At 36.9% G+C, this 21,244-nt stretch overlaps 1 protein-coding gene across 4 annotated transcripts in view; it reads left to right on the top strand.

Annotated features, from left to right (window-relative positions):
* Nucleotides 1-21,244, top strand: part of GREB1L (GREB1 like retinoic acid receptor coactivator) — a 195,218-nt gene that overhangs the window by 36,494 nt on the left and 137,480 nt on the right. For all 4 annotated transcript variants that reach the window (XM_072604358.1, XM_072604360.1, XM_072604359.1 and 1 more), the window contains exon 2: nucleotides 10,715-10,901. The gene's annotated coding sequence lies outside the window, so the exon portion shown is untranslated. The remainder of the gene's footprint in view (nucleotides 1-10,714; nucleotides 10,902-21,244) is intronic.

The following is a 21,244-nucleotide window of genomic DNA, read 5'->3' on the forward strand; positions in this document are numbered from 1 at the left end:
AAAAGAATTTTTGGAAGCCACATTATATGGACTTCAAGAGGAATGTTTCTTTCAGAAAATCTATATTCACTGGATTAGGATAGTATGGATACCCTGCATGCTATGAAGCTAGTTCATGAAGCATTCATGAAAAAATAGAAGTTGGTAGAAAAGTATAGGCAGTACATCATGTTTTATCATATAGAAAATTGTAGGCTGAACTTGAAGTTTTTAATGTGGTACATATGCTGTGTGTATATATATGTATATGTATGTATATATAGAGAGAGACAGAGACAGTGACGGAGAGCACAAGGTGAGCTGAATATGAAGGGATGATATCTAAAAAAGAAAATTAAGTGTTGAGAGGAAGGTACTAGGAGAAAGAGAAAGGGGAAGGTAAAATGTAGTAAATCATCTCACATAAAAGAGATAAGAAAGAGCTTTTATGATGGAGAGGAAGAAGGGGGAAGGTAAGAGGGAATAAGTGAGCCTTCCATTCATCGAATTTGGCTTCAGGAAGGAATAATATATACACTCAGTTGGGTATGGAAGTTTATCTTACCCTATAGGAAAGTGGGGGGAAGGGGATAAGAGAAGGGGATAGAAAGGACAGCAGATTAGGGAAAGGGGTAATTGGCAGCAAATGTTTTGATAGAAGGACAAATCAAAGGAGAGAATAGAATAGAGGGTGGGACAGGATAGAGGGAAATATAGTTAGTCTTTCACAACATGACTGTTATGGAAGTGTTTTGCATGACTACACATGTACAACCTATATTAAATTGCTTACCTTCTCATTGAGGGTGGGTGGGGAGGGGGGAAGAGAGAGAATGTGGAACTCAAAGCTTTAAAAATGAATGTAAAAATTATTTTTACATGCAACTAGAAAATAAGATATATAGGCAGTTGGATATAGAAATCGATCTTGCCCTCCAGGAAAATAAAAGGGAAGGGGATATGGGGGAGGGAGGGAATAAAAGGGAGGGCAGATTGGAGGAAAGAGTAATCAGAATACATGCTGTCTGGGGGTGGAGGGAGGGGGAAGATGGGGAGAAAATTTGAAATTCAAAATTATGTTGAAAACTGAAAATAATTTTTTTTTGAAAATGTGGTATATGTGCCATGATGAGCAACTAAATTTGGAGATAATTAAATTGTACTAAAGTCATTCCACTATCTAGTTGCCTCAAGCATAACATTCAGAGTAGTTCTTTCAATGCTTTGATAGATTAATGACCTCATCAGTATGTCTGCTTCCTCTACTAAATCTGGCTTGTGCGCATATCCCAGCAGACTCTTGCCATATGTCCTTTTTCAGCTTCACATGTTCCTGAAGTTGCCTTTTTCATCACTTCTCACATACAACGTTAAAGGACCGAGCAGTTGATGTATTCACAGAATGATGTGGTGTTAATGTGTTAACAAGGCATGACACGGGTTATGCCTTTACAAAGTTGGAATGCCTGACCCATTGCTTCTCTGACTTGACCTAAAGGGGAGCTTTGTGAATATTCCATGAAGAGATAAAAGACATTGTCAGTTGAATCTAATAAGATGACCCTCAGTAGGGACAAAGATAAAGTACAACTTCACAAATATAAAATAAGGAACTGTGGATTGGCAAGTTATTCTGAAACATGTCATGGTTTTTATGGATTGCAAGCTAAAGGTGAGATGTGACAGATAAAAAAGCTAATTCAATATTAGGCTACATTAAGAGAGGTCTAGCTTCTAGTAATAGGCATGATAGTTCCATTGTCTTCTGCCCTCAGACTGGAATACCGTGTTCAGTTCTAGGTACCATAATTTAGGAAAGATAATGATACTGAGGTGTAATATAATATATGATATGACAGTATAATAATGTGATATAATTTATAACTATATAAAATATTGTTATATTATGTTTATTATATCATTGTGTTATATCATGATATGTTATGTTTTTTTTATATAAAGATATTGAGAGTGCCTAGAACCAGAACACTAGGATGGTACAAGACATCATATGAGCCTTAAGTCCACGTAGTTGAAAGAATAGAATAGTGTTTAACCTGAAGAAGAAAAAAATGAGGAATACATGATAGCTGTCTTCAAGTATTTGAAGGGCTGTAATATGGAGGAGGGATTAGCCTTGTTCAGTTTGGCATCAGAGGACAGACCCAAGAGGAACAGGTGGAAGTTGGAAGGCATCAGATTGAGGCTTGATGTCAGGAAATTTAATTTCTTCAAAATTATAGCTGCTGTGCTGTGGTTCCCCTTTTTGGAGGTCTTACACAGAGGCTGGAAAACATTCACTGAGGATGTTCTAGCAGGGATGGATTCTTTTCATAAATGGATTGGACAAGATGGCCAATGATGTTCTGAGTTGCCTTGGTCATGTATTCCCTATATGTGTACATCACTGCCATTATACCATGAGTTTTAGCCCATTCATTCCATTGACCACTGTTTATTTGTGGAAGAATATTCACGGTGGGGTGACAAGAGGGATGTTTGGTCATGTCAACTCAAAAAGCATTGATTAAATACTTAACTTTGTTCTAGGAATCATATTAAGTGCTGGGAATACAAATATGAACAAAAAGAAAGACAGTTCCTTCCTTTAAGGACCTTATATTCTAATGGGGGAAGACAGCACATAGAAGGAAACTGAGAAGTAGGGAATGGGGGAATCCTGGTGGTGAACAGGAACAAAGGTAGGAGAGGAAAGAAACATGACTGGCCTGAGTGCTTCCTTAGAATGAAAGTTCCAGATGGAAATCATCGGTGGGTGGAGAGGGAGAGGCATAGGAGTAGAGGGATCTTCTAACTTGGAAAAGCTTCATGGTGAAGTCCAGGGAGTAAGCTGCAAAGCCATGAGAGAAGTGGCTACTGTTTTTACTATATTATTTTGATAAAAACCTTTGTCTACAAGACAGATGACTTAAAGTGGAGCATACTAATGGGGGCTTATGAGCTATAGTTGTAGGAGTTCAAACTCCCAGAGTACTTCTAGAACCCAGGAGTAACAGCTGTTTTCTGCAGATGCAATTCATAAGGGCAAAGTGGGTGAGTAAACTTAAATTCTATATCATTCATCAGTGGTGCATGCTACAGCATGGTTACATTCATCATGTTCTTTCCACGATTCCTTGGGTCACTTATGATTTTGACTCTTCCAACATCATGACTGATCATAATTCATGGTTATGGAGCATTGCTGAAGAATTTTGGTGTTAAAAATGTCAGCTTTTGCAAAACATAGCAGACAATGTGCCTTTTCCCAAATGCAATATTATGCTCCCTCTCATGTTCAATTCTGGGTCCAGTTCATTGTTTATCTTCAGGGCTTGTTCAAGATAACAAACTACATCTTCCAACTGAAAGGAACTTGTTGAGCATCCCACAGGGGAGACAAAAGAACTTCCAACAACTAAGTACCTGTTTGCCATAGGTGCTCTCTATGGTTGAGCCCACTTTCCCCAGAACTACCATATATGGGTGGGAGGATGTCAATCTTTTGTAGATGTTTTACTGCAACTAAGGATGCCAGGTTAGTAAATGCTGCTTTCTAAAAGTAACTGTCTGACACATGATAACCAACTGGTGAGAAGCACACCTTTGGGAGCTTAATCCTATAGCATAAAAAAAAGGCAATCTGCAACTCCACAGAGTTACAGAGATGTAGCCTGTCTTTATGCTGGACTCAGCTTGTTAGCGAGTTGGAATTGGGATAGTCGCATCTTAGCATGGAGTGCATGTTTATCATTTCCCCTCCCAAAGAAGAATGTATAGTTATCCTATCCACATCAAGACTTTGCCCACTGTGGTTTTGATAGATTGCAGTTCAGCATAAGAAATTAAATGGGAATCTGGGGGAAGTTTTGTAGAAGCTTCAGATGACACATGAAAGCCAGAAGATGGCACAGAGACCATGACCAAATACTTAACCCAAATTTTACACTAAGGTACTGTAAACACTCCATAAAAGAAAAAGAAAAAATTCAGATGTCTTCGTTGGTATAAAAGGGAGGGCCAAAAAATTTTACATGGATTTGCAGATGGGGTGGGGACCAAGATACATACAATTAGGCTTAAAACTCAAATGCATCCATGAAGCCTTGAGTAAACTCACTCTTCTTTAACTCAATCCAACCCCAGATCTTTATAATTTGAAACTCAGATCTTGTGTCCCCCAGACTCAATTCTGAATTTTGAGATTTGTCCTTACTAATGCTTATGAAAATCCTTTAGCCTCTGTCAAATCAAGTCAACAAATATTTATTAAGTACCTGTTATTTGTCAGGCACTGTACTAAGTGCTAGGGGTACAAGGAAAGGCAAAAGTTAGTCCCCTACTCTCAAGGAGCTCACAGGGGGAAGAGGAGAGAATGGGAGCGGGGGAAGCAAAGAGGGGGAGACATCATTTCATACTGACTATTTTATATCAACCATTGGTTGATTTGTCAGGTTTCCGACAGTGGCTTGTTGTACCATGTTCCTGACTTTGACTTGTGAAGAGGCTCTTCCACTATTCTTTTCTTGTTTTTCTGTAACCTTTCTCCACCCCCTCCCTAACTTCACAAGCAGAGGAGATTTCAAACAGTTTCAGTAAAGCTGCAACAATCCGATGATCAGAATGGGAAGAGACTCAAGGCAAGGAGGGTATTTGTTGCTGTTGAGTTGTTTCAGTCATGTCGATCTCTTCATGACCCCATTTGAGGTTTTTTTGGCAAAGATAATGGAATGGTTTGCTATTTCCTTCTCTAGCTCATTTTCTAGATGAGGAACCTGAGGCAAACAGGCATAAGTGACTTGCCCAGGGTCACACGATTAGTGTCTAAGGCCAAATTTGAATTCAGGTTTTCCTGACTCCAGGCCTGGTACTCCATCCACTGTGCCACCTAGCTGCCCTAAGGATTCTATTCTGATAGGGCAGAGCAGTAATAATGAGGACCTGGGCTACAATGGTAGGAAATAGTGAAAGGGATTCACTATCAGAAAACTCAAATTAATTTTAATTTTGTCCACTGTCTTCATTGTATTTAATTTTCTACTATATAACCATTTACGACTGCAGTTGTATTTGCGTAAAATGCATCTGCTAATTCAGTGGGAATATCTGGTGTGGCAGAATAAAAACTGGCTCTGCCATCTGTCTACAGGACCTAGATTCATATCTCAGCTCTGATACTTACTACTTTTATGACCTTGGGCAAATTAGTTAATCTTCATAGGAGACCTTAGTTTCCACAGCTTTATTAAATGAAGGAATTGGACTCGGCCTTTGAGGTCCTTTCCAGTTGCAGATGTATGGTCCTATGATCTTATTTTGGCCAGCAAATTAGCAATTTGTAATGTTTGAAGGAAAATAGAGAAATGACAAGAAAATTCTCAGTTAATATGAGTGAAACTTGAATCTTTTTCATGGTGAGTTAATTTGGCATTCAGATGGATTTTCTTTCTAAATCAATATGCTTTGAAAAAGATAAAATTACTTCATTTCAGTGAAAAAGAGTATGGGATAGTAAAGTAAACAGTTTTTATACTTTCTCTCTGAGTTGATAAGTTAAGGTTAAAGTTTCAGCCTTAAGAAAGTTAAGGCTGAAATAGGCTTTGTTCATTTAGGAAAGAAAATATTGGTGGGTTTAGTGATATGAAGAAATTTAAGTTTTCAAAGTGGCTGCTTTGTTTTGCATGAAGTAAATGACTTTAGATTAAATAATAGCAGTGATAATCTTAGTGTTTGGTTTTAGCAGAGGGAATTGTTATTATTCCAGGATGGCAGCTACAGTGTATACTTGATAACAAGAATAAATCAGTTGAGTCATAGTGTTATGATAGATGCTTATAAGGTCCTTGTGACCCAGGCGTTTGTGACCTGTGAAACCCCTACTCTTCTTGGATTGGCTAAAAGTAGCTTAAAATGAATGGCATTTAAATTTGCACAAACCTCAAAAGGTTTGATTTGTTGTGATCTCATAGGGTGAAAAAGTATGATATAAATTGGTGCCCTGCAGTAGTTACTCGTAGCAGTTAACATTGGTGGAAGGAACAAAGGCCATTGGAATTAAAGGTCCTTTTCTCCCCCGCTCTCCTTCCAGTTGAAAACAAAAAAAGGATGTAAAATTTAACCTGGCATTTTCAGTGTCCTGATTACTCAAAGTAATTCCATTTTTTTTTTTTTTTTGAAATCCATGCCAAAAATACTGAATCCAAATCTTTAGTTACAAACTGTTCTTGCATCTGACTTTGAGAGGCACACTCTGCATTTAAACATGGTCAGAAAGTTGTTTATAAAGCTTTAGAGATACAAGGCTGAAGAAAAGTGGGCTGGGGGCGAAGGGGAGGGAGGGTCATTGGCAGGAATGCTTGGCAGACATTACAACTCTGTCCAGAGGCCAAAAGGCAGATAAATCACTGCTGGTCCCCTCTGTTATTATTGAAATGGTTCAGCCCTGGGGTTTAGCTGTAGGACTTACAACGTTTTGAAGTGCAAATAGGATGGTGAAGGGTAAACCTTTTTAGAGTCTTATTTTGATGGATTTTTTTTTCCTCTGTGGATTTCTGGCACTGACTGGGATCTGGAATGGGGGCTTAAAAAAAAGTTTGTTTTGTTTTTGATCAATCAGGCAATAAGAACTTTCCGCTGGGGTGTACATTTTCTACATGCATATTGATCCTATTGCGTTTAAAAGTAGTTCATTTAATTAGGTCTTTTTTAAAGCTTTTACCAATAAGATTTGCATTAATGAAGCTGCCATTTCAAGGTCATGCCTCTCTGTCGGTAATTAGTGTTAATGTCAAAAGTTACTGATTGTTGAACTATATGGTTGGGATATTACACTTATTAATTACATTGAGTTGCTTAAGTCCAAATGCCAAATGAAGGTAGCCAAAAAAAAAAAAAAATCTTTACATTAAAACAGTACTTTGTATAGTTAAAGGATCAAGTCTATATTTGGAAACAACGAAGACAACTTTTTCTGAGTTGTTGGTTGCTGAGAGCTGCCAAGTTTTCAACCTTTTTTTTAACTCATGTTACAGTTCAGGTGTTGTATACAATTTGGGAACACTTCCCTTTCCAATTTCCCTTCTCCTTCTCTTCTCCTCCAATTGATTTTCTTGTATCCATTCATTTTTTTCTTTGTATTTGTGGTGTTTTAAAATAGGAGTTTTTAGGTGTGAAATAACTGCCTTTCATCAGTTATACAATTGTACTCAAGAGATTTAAAGACAAGTCATGATGAAGTTATAAAGGATTTTTATAAGAATATGGGATATTCATTTCTCAAACTGGTACAGTTTTATTTTCTGTCAGATTAATATAAACACATGATATAAAACTAGTAATCAGGAAAATCATATCTTTTCAGTAATATAAGGAGGAGCTGGTGATATTTATCAAAACATCACCCCTAACAACAATACTGTAAACTTGGATTCAGAGGCCCTAATACTTTTTTTTAATCTAAAATACTGTTGTGTTGGAAGAAAACAATAATTGTATAGAGCCGTCTTAATTAATCTTTATTTGAACAAACATTTTAGAATTAGCATAAAAAGATATCTAGATGAACCTACTACTTTCCTTGAAAATAAACTATTTATATGAAGCAGTGCTTTGGCTCTTTGCTGAGGAAATAGCTCTTTTAAATAACTATTGCTGAAATGAGTATTTCCCTAATTGTCATTGATTATAAGATGTTCTTAATTGAACTCTGGGCTCATCTGTGCTCTGTGTTTCTCAATAGTTTTCCTTCACATTATGTGAAATTAGCAACTTACAATTTATAGCTAAAGTATTTGCCATTGCTGTCAAATAAATGTTTAAAAAACAAAAAAAACAAGTAAAACAATCTTGATTACAGCAAGGACAGATTCCCTGAATCTTCTTGTTTTTCATTAGTTTGTTGCTGGAAGATGTTAATATGACCTTTCCTTTGTTAGAGGAGAGATCTATAGCACTTCCCAGAATCCTCTCTTAGCTGTCTTTTATAACCCAAGTTGTAGGTTGTGTAATGAATGGAGTTCTTATACTTTGAGCTGACCATGTATGTTGGGGACAGCATATCCTCTCACATTACCCCACACTCTTATTTTTTACTTTCTAAATATTTGATTTTGATAAGTGTATATAAATTCTGGAAAAACAAAATTCAGATATTAAGTATTATTCAATCATAATGCTGCTTTTTGCAGACTAGAAAAATCAAGAAGGCACTGTTGAAACATATCTTGAGATTTATTGAAACACATGTGAGTTTTATTTTGAATTTGCCAAGCAAAAAGAATACTTAAAAATACTTGAAAAATCTCTTTTTTTCACCCTTAGTTCCTTCTCTAGTGAATTGCCCCAATATAGCAGCTTGGGGGTGGAGGAATAGTGAAATGCAGAGTAGAAAGGCAATCTACAAATGATCACTCTTTTCTGCCTTTGATTGTGTCAGATTTTTTTTTCTTTTTTTTTTTGGCAATTGTTTTCTTTTTCACTTAGAAGAGGTTTATGGTCCAATGTCTGTCAGGACAGTCTGTCAGGACGGTTGTAGTTGTATTTCCCTCTTGAGTTCCTAGAGGTGGTGTTATCTTTTGTTCACTCAGCAGTATGGTTGTTCCTGAGAGCATCTGTCACTGTAGGCATTACAAGATGGATGAGTCTCCAGTGAACTGCTGCTGGTTGAAGCAAATGGTGAAAATAAGAAAAGACAAGGGGGTTGAGGGTCTGCAGAGTGAACAGACGACAAGGAAACACTGTTAGAAATCAAGAGTAAGCTGGGCAATAGAAGAAGAAAGAACAAAGATGGATCATATGTCATTTTCTAAACCACCTAGAAATCTTCATCTTTGGGTAACTACAGCGATCTAAGTGGTCATCTGCATCATGGTAAACAACTGTTTTTATTTTTGTTGTTGTTCTGTGATCGGCAATGGGAAAAAAATAGGAAAGATGTGGGGAAAGTTACAACAGTGTATTAGGATTTTTTTTGGTGCTTGGTGCTTTTAATTGAGAATATCTAAGAAGAGCCTTTTTCAGATACTATTTTAAAGTAAATACATATAATTATTAAAAAAGTATTAAATTTGTAATGAGACCTTTCCCCATCTACATCCCCTCCCCTTTCACTCCTTACCTCTTTCTGAATACTAATTACATTTTTGCATGGGAATGATGACTCTTAACTGGAAAATATCCAAGGCTCAGCCCTTGGGAACAATTGAGTTGGCTCTTTTAGCATATTTTAAACAACAAGTAACTTACTTTTAATAGGTTCTTCAATGACAACAGGGAAATATATTATTGTTCATTGGCTTTGCAATTGGGAGATTTTATACTATGTAAAAAAGAATCCCTTTTGGTGTCTCTGGAAAGTTAAAACTCGTTCATTCAGGAGGGTGAAACCAAAACCCCATCTAAAGGAGGCTTTCTAAGACAATGACTGGCCAGAATGAAATAAAAGTAGAGATAGAAATGTAATTGAAAAATGATTTTGTCAAACGATTTGTCATTGTTCTATGAATAAGAGCACAGATTGAAAGGCAGAAATTAAGATGATTAGAAGGCTTAAACCACACAAATGGTGGAGGATCTTCCTTCTCTATGGGTGTAAATAATAGATGAAAGGGGAAGAGTGACAACAAAGGATCAGGGCGTTTAACAGAATGTGTGCAGCCTGAATGGAGGTCTGTGGCCCTGGGCCAAAGGTCTTAGCTTGGAGTGTAATTAGAAGAAAATACAAAAATGTCATTACTAGCAGGTGAAGTGTGCAGCACGTGGCCAAAAAATAGCAATAATTTTAGACCCAGGAGCTATTGGAATTGGATTACAGACTTTTTTTAATCACTTGGAGCTTCAGAGAGTCTTGGAGTTTCAGGGGAAGTAATGGAGTTTGACCTTGTTGACCATCTGTGATAATCTTAGTACTGATGGTTTGGTATGGTGAGGATGCATAACTCAGAGTAAGATGCCTATTTGGCGTTGAAAATACAGGAGCAAGGAAGCCTTGATCTTGTTCCTTTAGTTTGGTGTGGCTTTTTTTCCCTGATGACCTTCCTCCTCATCAGTAAGAGAGGTAGAGTAAACTATTTTGATTTCAAAACCTGAAATTGCCTTGCTTTTTCTGTTTTTTCTTCTTGCTTCCTCTCTCCAAATTTGAGGTGAAGAGATTATACAACTGGATATCACTTTACTGAAAAATACATAATATTTAGTTTTTAAATTGTTTGCTTAGTGTCATTTACTTTGTTAAGTCACTATTCTCTAAGAAAATGTATTATTCTATTTTAAAAAAAAGAAATGAAAACCTTATATATTATGTACACATAAGTAGTTTACAAATTTTTTTTTTATTTTACATATTCTTCTACTGTTTGCCCTGTTCTTAAAAGTAGGGTTAACTGATGGCACTTAATATGAAGGGACATTAACTTTCACTTGTGCTTCTGGCAACACCGAACTTCTAAGAGAAAAGATGCTTTTTAGCCTCATAAGAGCACCCATCAAAAATGCAGACTTAGAATTTAAATGTTTTTCCTTTTGTCTTATATTCAACATGAACTAACCCAAGGGCAATAATTACCTTTGGGTAATGAAATGTGGTCCCCTTTAGAGATTAGGGAAGGAGGCTGTCTCTGAGCTGAACCAGGGGTGATGGGTGTGGATGTAGATGAGGCTTTGGGGAGTTCATTTATAAATAGAGAATATCAAACTTTTGAAACTGCCCTTACGCCTCTGGTGTTGTTTTTTTTGGCAGGTGTGAAAGAGCCTTGGGTGAGCTCAGGCACTCAGAGGCAGCTCCCAGGGCTAGCGGCAGCTGCAGCGGAACGAACCGCGGCGGCGGCAGCACCGGCGGCGGCACCGGCGGCGGCAGGCTCCCTGAAGTCTTTGCTCCTGCCTCAACCATGAACGTGTCCCAGAAAGGTTAACACGAAGAAGCCAAGGTACTACCACAACGCGATTTATTTTCTAGCCGATGACTTTTCCTCCAAATGAAGATGTTTTACGTGAATTGGGTTTTTTGTTTGTTTGTTTCATTGTGAATGAAGCTACTAAATTGATCCTTGAACTGATTTGACCCATTGCAACATCCTGTTACTTCCCTAAGCCCAAAACAGACCTGGGGAAGGAGGAAACATGTTTTAAGAAGGATCCACTTCCACCCCCAAAAGTTCTTGATAAGCTGGCATCAGTAAATAGGGAAAGTGAAGTATTTGCTGGCAAGTTTTTCCCTACTATCTCAGTTGGCCTCAGGTTCCTCATCTGTAAAATGGAGATAAAATGCCTGTGAGCTTCTACCTCCCAGGGTTGTTGGGTCAAATGATAATCACTGTAAAACACCTATAGTACAGTGCCTGGCACATAGTGAACCCTGTATAAATGCTAGTTAAGGTTATATAAAAATCCACGTTTTAAATTTCACATGACTCTTGGGCTATATCTAGAAATTTTCCCAGGCTGCTGCTGGTTCAACAAATAGCCCATGATAGACTATCTTGAATACTCTATGCAAAATACCAATCTGAGGACAATGTTTCTTAAAGAGGTTACTTTTTTGCCCCGACTTCTAAACTGCTTGCCACCAGGGTAGGCCACTTTGAACTCAGAATTAGGGAAGGTGGCACACTCTGACACAGAAGACTCAGAACTTTCTTGGGACTTAAGAATTTCAAGACACTGGTTTGGAATAGTCTTGCCTCTCAGCAACAGCACAATGAATTAAGACCCTGAGACACTGTCTTTCTCTCCTTTTGGGAGGTTACAACGTGCTTTAAATGACCCAGCATTTCCAAGAGAGGCCAAAGATCTTTTTCACTTTTATGACCCGTTGTATCCCTTTGAGGCCAAAAAGAACAAGAGGGTCATTACCACGAGGGTCCGGGTTCTGTTTGTTACTTAGGGTTACCAGGAAGATTACAGAAACCCAGTAGCTGACTTAACATTTGAGCCTGGAACATCTGGAGAATAGTCAGAGGAGGGAACTTGGAGGCATGAGAGAGAATTGGGTGGGGGGTGGGGGGGGTGGAGTAGGAAGGGAGAGAGAGAGAGAGAGAAAGACAGAGAGAGAGACAGAGAGAGATAGAGAGCAGAGGAAGGAGAGGGACAGAGAGACAGAGAGAGAGACAGAGAGAAAGAGCAGAGAGAGGAGAGAGAGAAACAGAGAGAGAGAGCAGAGGGAGGAGACAGAGAGAGAGAATACGAGAACACACGAACTGTTGAATTTTGTTTCACCAGGTGCTAGGAGGAAGCAACAGTAGCCTTTTTGATATGGGAGGCAAAATCTGTGGCCCCTGAAGTTAGGCCACAACAATGGAAGAGGTCAAAGGACAGCTGAGTGGGGTCAGTGAGACACCATGGGGTGTATTTTGTTACTTAGTAAAAGGAGCAGCCTCCTAAACCTTAAAGGATTCTCTTGAAAAATCTGTGTTGTGAAAAGGTTTTATGAGTCTCATGGCAAAAAGTCCTGATTTATCTAAGGAATGCTTGCTTTTTGTCTGAATGAAAGGATAATCCTTACCAAATGTTGGCAACTTATATAAGCAGTCAGTATAGGTCTGAAAAGATAGTTAAAGTTGCAGTGTACTTTGGTTTCCAAAATGCTCATCAATTTAATGTTAAAGCAGAAATTCTCTGGTAGTGAAATGCCATTTGTTCTCCAGACATAAACCCAAAAAAATTCTCAAGAAAAAAGAAAGAAGAGGAAAGATAAAATGAAAGAATGATATAATAATTTTTTGGCAAATGTTTCCCTTCACAGTAAAGTATACTTTCTAAAAGCAAAATATACATACTTTTCTTAAAGTAAAATTTATTTTGAAAGCTAACTTTTAAGCTATATTTCTCCAAAACATTTTATTTCATCATTAAAGAAAAACTTTAAAACTCAAGAACTTAGTACAATATAAGAAGCATCTTTTAATTTATTTTAAATTTTATGAACTGAACAAATTAATATAATGACTCTGGGCTTGATTTTTGGTTTATTTTTTGTGTTTAATTTTTTCAAAAAAAGAGTGAATTGATGACTAAATGTTGTTTGGTATTCAACAAACTTGAATTAAGTACAAGATACAGTATGCTTAGGGGTTTTAGGGATACAGAGATGATAAAGGACACAGTCTCTGTTAGTAACTTACAGTCTTGAAGGGGGATGTATGTATAAATAACTCATGAAAGTTTGAAAATTATTAAATGCATAGGGAAGCGGAAATAGAGTGGGGGAGAGAAAGACAGAGAGAGACAGAGACAGAGAGACAGACAGATTGAAAGATTCACAGAGACAATTGGAGAGGGAGTGAGCAGTCATAGGAGATGTTATGAATGCTTACACGTTTTTGAATTAGTAAGTAGGGAACCAGTGTCAGAGTCAAGACCTTAGAGAGGATTAAAAAAAAAACAATAAAAATTTTACTCTTTATAGAAGAGGAAAAAAAACCTCTACTGTTTGGAAGGACTTTTTAGAACCACTAAAACCTTCCATGGCTCCAAGACTTTATTCCAAAAATTCTGGATACTTTAGGAAAGAAAAAGGTGCTGATTTATATGGAAGTGGAATTGTAGGAATGATGGAAGTTTTGTTATAAGCTTTATATCTCATACAGTAGGGAAAGTAAAGATTTAATGAGTAGTAGGAAGCAGTTTCTTGATGCACAAATTAATTGTGGAGGTGATTTTCTACATTGTATAATAGGAAGGACATTTTCTAAAAGCAATAAATACACATATGGAATGATCATGTACTCAATTTCAATTTTCTCAAGGTAAATAAATAATGCCTTTCAAAAAATAATTTAAAGTCATAAGTCTCTTGGCTGACAGACAATTGCTTGTCGAACACAGGGATTTTTAAATAACGTTAAAGCTGGGGCAGAATGGACAAATAGTAACCTTAAATAAATCATTAAGGGCTAGAAGATGGAAATGCTGTGTGAGAAGATGGAAGGGAAAGTTGGCAGGAATGACAAATCTAGACACAAATGGGAGTGTCAGATGTCACTTAAAATTTCGAGTTGATTTAGGGTATATTCTCTTTTTGTAACTAGATTCTCTGCAGGATGTCATTTTTAAAAAAGAAAACCCATATTTAGATATATTTAGGTGTGTTCCTCTGTGGAAGACAGAAGATACTTTAATAGGAAAATAGAAAATTATGCTGATCTTCTGGGAAAAAAATATAATTCTGATTTGCTACACTTTAAAAATGTAATTATAAAAAATTGGTTTCTCTTCTAAAGATAGTACAGTAGGGATCTGTTTTTCCTTTAACTTGAGGCTTACAAGTTTTATTAATGAATCATCTAAGGAATAAGGAAGGTATAAGGAGAAATGAAGCCCAGTTCTAGATTGAAGGACCAATGAAGCAAAATATAACCTCCTCATTTAATTGTAGTCATTCATCCACTTTTAAAACTTAAGAAGTAATATGGGAAAGGAAGAAAAGAAAATGTATGGATATGAATATTTCAAATAACTCCTTGTGCTCTTCCCAGAACAACTCAAAAGTTGCAAGTTTGAAAAATTGGAGAGAAGTAGCTTTTGAAATTCGTTTCCAGTTGGAGGGGAAGTTTCTTGCCTCAGGCATCCCATGCAAATTTTTAATGATTGTGATGATAAACACCTAAAGTTTTGGTTCTTTGTTGAAGTTGTATGAACAGCTCTATGTGTGGCAAGCGTGATGAATGCTGTAAGCCACACTTTGGAAGCATTTCCTTGTATTTAATGTTTTCTGTTCTGGCTGATTAGCTTTGCTCTATGTTGAAAAATTGGTCTCTGGTGGCATGGTAGTGGTCACACATTGCCCATTACTGTTTTGTATCTTTGATGTTGCCCAGGGCTAGCCTCTGGTCATTACACTAGCTCCAGAGATTCTTGACAGAGACTTGTTTATTTTACACAAGAATTCATGGTATTCAAGGAAGAAAGTTAAGACTTCCAGAAGTAACAAATACCTCTTCATTACATGGAAGAATAGGAGGATGGGGGGAGGGAGGGATAGAAATATAGAAAATATGTAAATAATTTCTACTTTTTTATTATGACAGTTTTCATTGAGACATAATTAGAATGGCAATAGCTTCTTAGCAATTATTTCTAGTCAGTTAAGAAAGAAAAAAGTACCTGTAGAGTATATATAATATATATACATATATACACGCACATACATACATACACACGTGTATGTTTGTCTATCTTAGTGCTAAGTCACTACATATATTTACACAATTTAAACTTAGTTTTGGCTAAAAAGTTGTCAGAAGAGAAATAGGACAACTTTTCCATTCTCCAAACGATTGAAAATGGTTAGAGACCTTAATATAAGTTATGTCTTTGTAGGTGGCACAGTGAATAGAGTGCTTGACCTGGAGTTCAAATACAGTGTGACCCTGGGCAAGTCACTGAACCCTTTTTGCCTGTTTCCTTATCTGTAAAATGAGCTGGAGAAGGAAATGGCAAACTATTCCAATACTTTTGCCAAGAATACTCCAGATAGAGTCACAAAGAGTCAGATATGACTGAAACAACTCAATAATGACATATTTAGAACATTTTGAGGAAAATAGAGCATAACAACAGAATAAATCACTTATTTTTAATGAATTTGGTGAAATGAATGGCCATGTGCTTTTTAAATATGCTTGAATGGACAGTACTGCCTGTGATTAGTTTCTCATATAAACAATTTTAATTTATTATTTTAATCAAATTTATTATAGAGAATAAAATGAGAAAACATTACTCTGTAATAACAATAAAAATAATACATTTTATGTAGTGCTTTAAAATTTGCAAAGCACTTTATATAACAGTCCTATGAGATGGGTATTGTAAATGTTATTATTACAGATGAGGGAGCTGAGGCTCACAGAGATTAGATGGTTGTATCTCCAAATCCTAGCAGAATGTTAACTCATCTATCTATCTCTCTCTCTCTCTCTCTCTCTCTCTCTCTCTCTCTCTCTCTCTCTCTCTCTCTCTCTCTCTCCCTCTCTCTCCCTCTCTCTCCCTCTCCCTCCCTTTCTCTCCCTTTTTCTTTTTTTGTGTCTCTGGTCCCTAGCTCTGAGTCTGGAACATAGCAGATACTTCATAAATGCTGAATGAATGAGTGAATTCATGTCTTACCTAAGTGTCAGAGCGAGGATGAAGGCCAGATCCTCTTAATAGCTAATACTTACTGAGACCTTACAGGTTTACAAAGCACTTTGCATACCTGATCTTATTGTATCCTCACAACATGCTGCTACTTTACAAATGAAAAAAAGGAGACGCAAAGATAAAAGTGACTTGTTTAAAGTCACGCAGCCAGTATGTAAGTGACTGAGCCGGAACTGAAACCTAGAACGTCAAAGTTAAAATTTTTTGTTCTTTTCATTATGTTACAACTGTGTCTTTTATGAGAATCATTTTGTCGTTATTTAGATGTTTCAGTCGTGTCTGACTCTTCGTGACCCCATTTGGAGTTTTCTTGGCAAAGATCCTGGAGTGGTTTGCCATTTCCTTCTCCAGCTCATTTTACAGATGAGAAAACTGAGCAAACAGGGTTCAGTGACTTGCCCAGGGTCATACGGCTAGTAAGTGTCTAAAGCCTCATTTGCCTCATTTGAACTCTGAGGACCAGAACTCTGTGCGCTATGGTGCCACCTAGCTGCCCCATAGATTGTTACAACTGGGAAAGGAAGGGGAGCTGATTTTGGAGTTAGAGGATCTGAATTCAAGTTTTGTCCCTGGTTCTTAATATCTGTGTAACTTTGGACAAGTCACAACCTCAATTTCCTCATTTTTTAAAACAGAGGGCTTGTATTACTTTGCCTCTGAGCTCCCCTCTCCCTCCAGATCTGTAATCTTAGGAACTGGAGTCATTGTTTTTATACATGCATTTTTGCATGTGATTTGCATTAATTATCTATTTTGGAATAGGCTCCTTTGAGGCAAGAGACTGTGTTTTTCCTTTTTTAAATACAGCTCCCGGTACATAAAATCATAGATTCGTGGAATGTTACTGCTGAAAAGAATATGCTGATTAATAAACAATTAAAAGACTGAATCTTACATGTTCTGTAACTGTTATGGTGGTGGTGTGTTTGACTCCAAGGCAGAGACAAAGATAAATAGACATAGGCATATGCCTTCAAGGAGTTAATAATCTAATAAGAAAGATAAGATATATAAAAATAGAGTAGAAAATATTGTGTGCATAGAAAAATTACAGAGAATTTTGTGACTATTCAAGAGATGGGAGATGACTTGAGACTTGGGATGGTAGGGGATACAGCAAAAACTATTTTTAAGAGATAGACTGAAAGAATTGATATTTCAGTAGGCAGAACAGGAGAGGAAATAGATTCTAATGGCAGGTTCATGCCCTTTGCATGAGCAAAGACAATGAAGTAGGATATTACAAGATGAGTTTATGGGGCAGTTTAGTTTTTGTAAGAAGCATATAAAGAACAGAATGAGAAAAAGTAGGTCAGAGACAGATTGTGAAGGTCTGAGAAGCCAGGAATGATGATGAGCAGGAGCAGCACCAGTCAGAGCTTTTATTTCGCTTCTCTGATGCGATATGTTGCAGCCTAGTTTGTATCCATGACGTGTCTTTCAGTTCTTTGAGTCACTTGCCATTTTTCTTCTTAGGTTTTTAGTGTTTCCTGATTGCATCCCTACAGCATTGCTGGGGAAATATTATAGTCTTTTAAGAATTCATTTGTATTGGTATTTTAAAATTTTTATATATCTACACTTCTCAATATTTCACTCTTCCAGAGAGCACCCATTCTTTCAAAAAAATAAAAGAAGGAGAAAAAACTGGAAAAACTGACCTACATATTGAAAAAGTATCAGTATTCTGCACCTAACAGTCCTCTCCCTTCACTTCTGTAAAGAATCAGGAGGAGGTTGCTTCTCATTTTTTCTTTGCAAACAAGCTTGGCCATTTAGAATTTAAAAGAATTTTGTTTCCGTTTCTTGGTTATTGTTGTTCTATCCATTTTTACATTGTGTGTTGTTTTCCTGCTACTCCTTTTTTTGTTTTTTTTTTTCATATATTTTCTCATGTTTCTCTGTATGGATCATATTATTTCCTATATAACAGTAATATTGCATTGCATTGGTATACCATAGCTGTTTAGCCACTCTGCAGAATTATCTACTTTGTTTCCGATTCTTTGATACTACTAAGACACTACTATAAATATTTTGCTATAATGGCGCCTTTGGTTTTGGCACTGGCCTTCTTGTGGGGTATATTCTAGCAGTGGAATCTTTAGGTCAATGGATATGGATGTTTTTAGTCACTTTCTTTGCATAACTCCAAATTGCTTTCCAGAACGGCTGGAATAATTTAGTTTTATCCTCTGCATTAGTTTGAGGCCTGGAAAGGTTAAGTGATTCGCCCCATATCGTAGGTAGCTAAGTAGTGGAGCTCGACGTTTATCTCAGGTCTGCTGACCCCAAATTTAGCACTCCTTATGCTGTCACTTACTGCTCTCAGATGTCAAATACAAAGACCAGTTTGGAGCTTCAGAGGGAGGTTGGGGTAGAGAGAGATTTCAGAGTCATCTGTATAGGGGTGATTTTTAAAATTGAATCTCAGGATTTAGGTGTCAAAAGGGACCAAACAGGATACACCTCATCTAATTCATACCTGAAAGAGAATTTTCACTATAACATACCCAGCCAATGATCACTGGAAGACTTCCAGTGAAGTACCATTACCTCCAGAGGCAGCTCATTCCTCTTTGGAGTGACTGTAGTTTTATGAAGTTTTTCCTATATCCAGGGTACATTTTTGTCTTTATATTTTCTGTCTTCTGCTCCTTTTTCTGCCCACTGGGTCCAGATAGAAAAGGTACTCTCAAGAAGTTGGGCAATGAAATAATGCAGGAGGGAAGTAGAAAGGCAGCTACAAGGTATATGACAGGGATCTAGGGAATCGCTTTGTTTCTTATGTAGGGGAGATCTGAGCATATTTGTAGACAATGGGGAGGAAGCAATGGAGATTGAGAAATCAAAGATACATGACAGTGAGGGGATAATTTATGGAGTCAGGTCCTAGAGGAGGATGGAGACATGGGGGAGGGAAGGAGGCGTACAAATGGAGAGGTTAGCCTTGGCAACAAGGAGGGATTGGGAAGAAATATCTTAGACAGGAAGGAAGACAGTATTCAAAGGGAAATGCCAGGCTATTTATTCTCTAAGTTCAAACAGCAGAATTCTTGATGCGATAGCCTCTTTTGCCATGCCTCTATCCACTGTACCAGTAGTCCTTGCCTAGTGTCTGAAAGTGTGACTTTAAAGGCTCTTTTCAAACAATGCAGCTTCCAGGCATTTGTTAATCATATAAAAAAACTCCATTGTAGATACAACTAGAAATATGCCATTGTACATTCTTAAAGGTATCAGCATAGTGAAGCATAACATTTACCTCTTTCACGAGTTATTTTAAAACAAAATATGTGTGTGTACATACATATAAATATCTGTTATCTTGGTTTTTTTCACTTTAGATAGATAGATGGATAGATAACTTTATATAGGTCTTGTGTGTGTATGTTTAAAGGTTAATTCTTAATTATTTGATGCATTTTGTTGCTGTAAATGATATTTTGCTTTCTGTCAATTTTCCTGATCTTTATAAGGGAATATATAAAACTGCAGTTACTCCTTTGTAGGTTAATTTTATCTCTCTCTGTTTTATTAAATCTTTGTATTAGCTCAGTTAAAATTTTTTATTCAGTCACTTGATTTTTCTAAGTATTTGAGTCCAGTGATCAACAAATTTTAACCTTTTAATTGTGATTTATTATTTGTTCCATATTGAGCTGGTTAGAACTTTGAAATTATGTAAGATTATGAATCAGTGAGCATTTATTAATACCTGCTGTATGCTATAGTAAGTGCTAAAGGTACAGACCCTGCATTTCATAAATTTGCATTCTGTAAGCCCAGGTTGTCTATTTATATCCCTCTACTACTCAGTAAACTTTAGTGGCTTCAAAATTGAACTCATTCACTTTACCCCCAAACCTTTTTCGTAACTTCCCTTTTACTGCTGAGGATACCACTACCCTCACAGTTACCCAGGATTGTAACCTAAGTATCATCCTCAACTTCTCACTCTCTCTTACCCCAAGATGCAATTTGTTGCCAAAACCTGCTGATTTCACCTTTTCTAACATCTCTTGAATATGCCCCTTTCCTACCTCTGACACTGTTTCTACCCTAGTACAGGCTGTCATGACCCCACACCTGGACTATACAGTCTGTTGGTTTGGTCTCTTTGGGACATGTCTCTCCCTTTACAGTCTGTCCTCCATTCAGCTATTAAATTAATTCTCCTAAAATGCAAGTCTGATCATGTCATCTACTTATCTACCCCGCATTCATTAAACTCCAGTGACTCCCTGTCATCTTCAAGATCAAATATAAAATCCTCTGTTTAATTTTCAAAGTCCTTTGTAACCTGGCCCTCTCCTACCTTTCTTGGCTTTCTACTTATACCCTAAACATCCTCATATGATCTATTAAACAGTGACAGTGGCTTCCCTGCTGGCCCTCAAACAATATCTCCCATCTTGATTCCAATAATTTTCATTGGCTATCTCTCATGTCTGGAATGCTCGATAGCCACTCATCTTCATCTCTGCCTCCTGACTTCTCTGGCTTCCTTCAAATCCCATATAAAATCCCACTTTCTACAGAAAACTTTTACGATCCTTCTTAATTCTAGTGCCTTTACTTTGTTAATTATTTACCATTTCTCTTGTATATCCCTTCCACATTACTAGTGTTAGGAGCATAGAGCCCCCATGATTTGGAAAATCAGCATTAAATTTTTTGGCCCTCTTTCATACAAGAGAAGTCTGATTTTTTTTCTTTTTCTTTTATGGGGTGTTTACAGTATCTTATTGTAAAATTTGGGTTAAATATTTGATCATAGTCTCTGTGTCATCTACTACCCTTTGTGTGTCATCTACAGCTTCCCTAAAACTCTTCCCAAAATTTCCATTTAATTTTTTATGTTGACCTGCAATATATTGAAGCCACAATGGGGAAAGTCATGATGTGGAAGGGATAACTGTATATAGATTATTTGTACACAGTATGCATTTTGTCTCCCCGATTAGTTGTCTGGGGGTAGAGAATATCTTTTACTTTTCCTTTTTATCTTCAAGGTTTAGCACAGTGCCTCACATATAGTAGGTACTTAATAAATATTTATTTATTATCAGTATAATTAAAAGTGATGACCGTGGAAAATCCTTCATTACAACCTTTTTTTTTTAAAGTAGGA

The sequence above is a fragment of the Notamacropus eugenii genome, chromosome 4, assembly GCF_028372415.1.
Source record: "Notamacropus eugenii isolate mMacEug1 chromosome 4, mMacEug1.pri_v2, whole genome shotgun sequence".
Lineage (NCBI taxonomy): Eukaryota > Metazoa > Chordata > Mammalia > Diprotodontia > Macropodidae > Notamacropus > Notamacropus eugenii.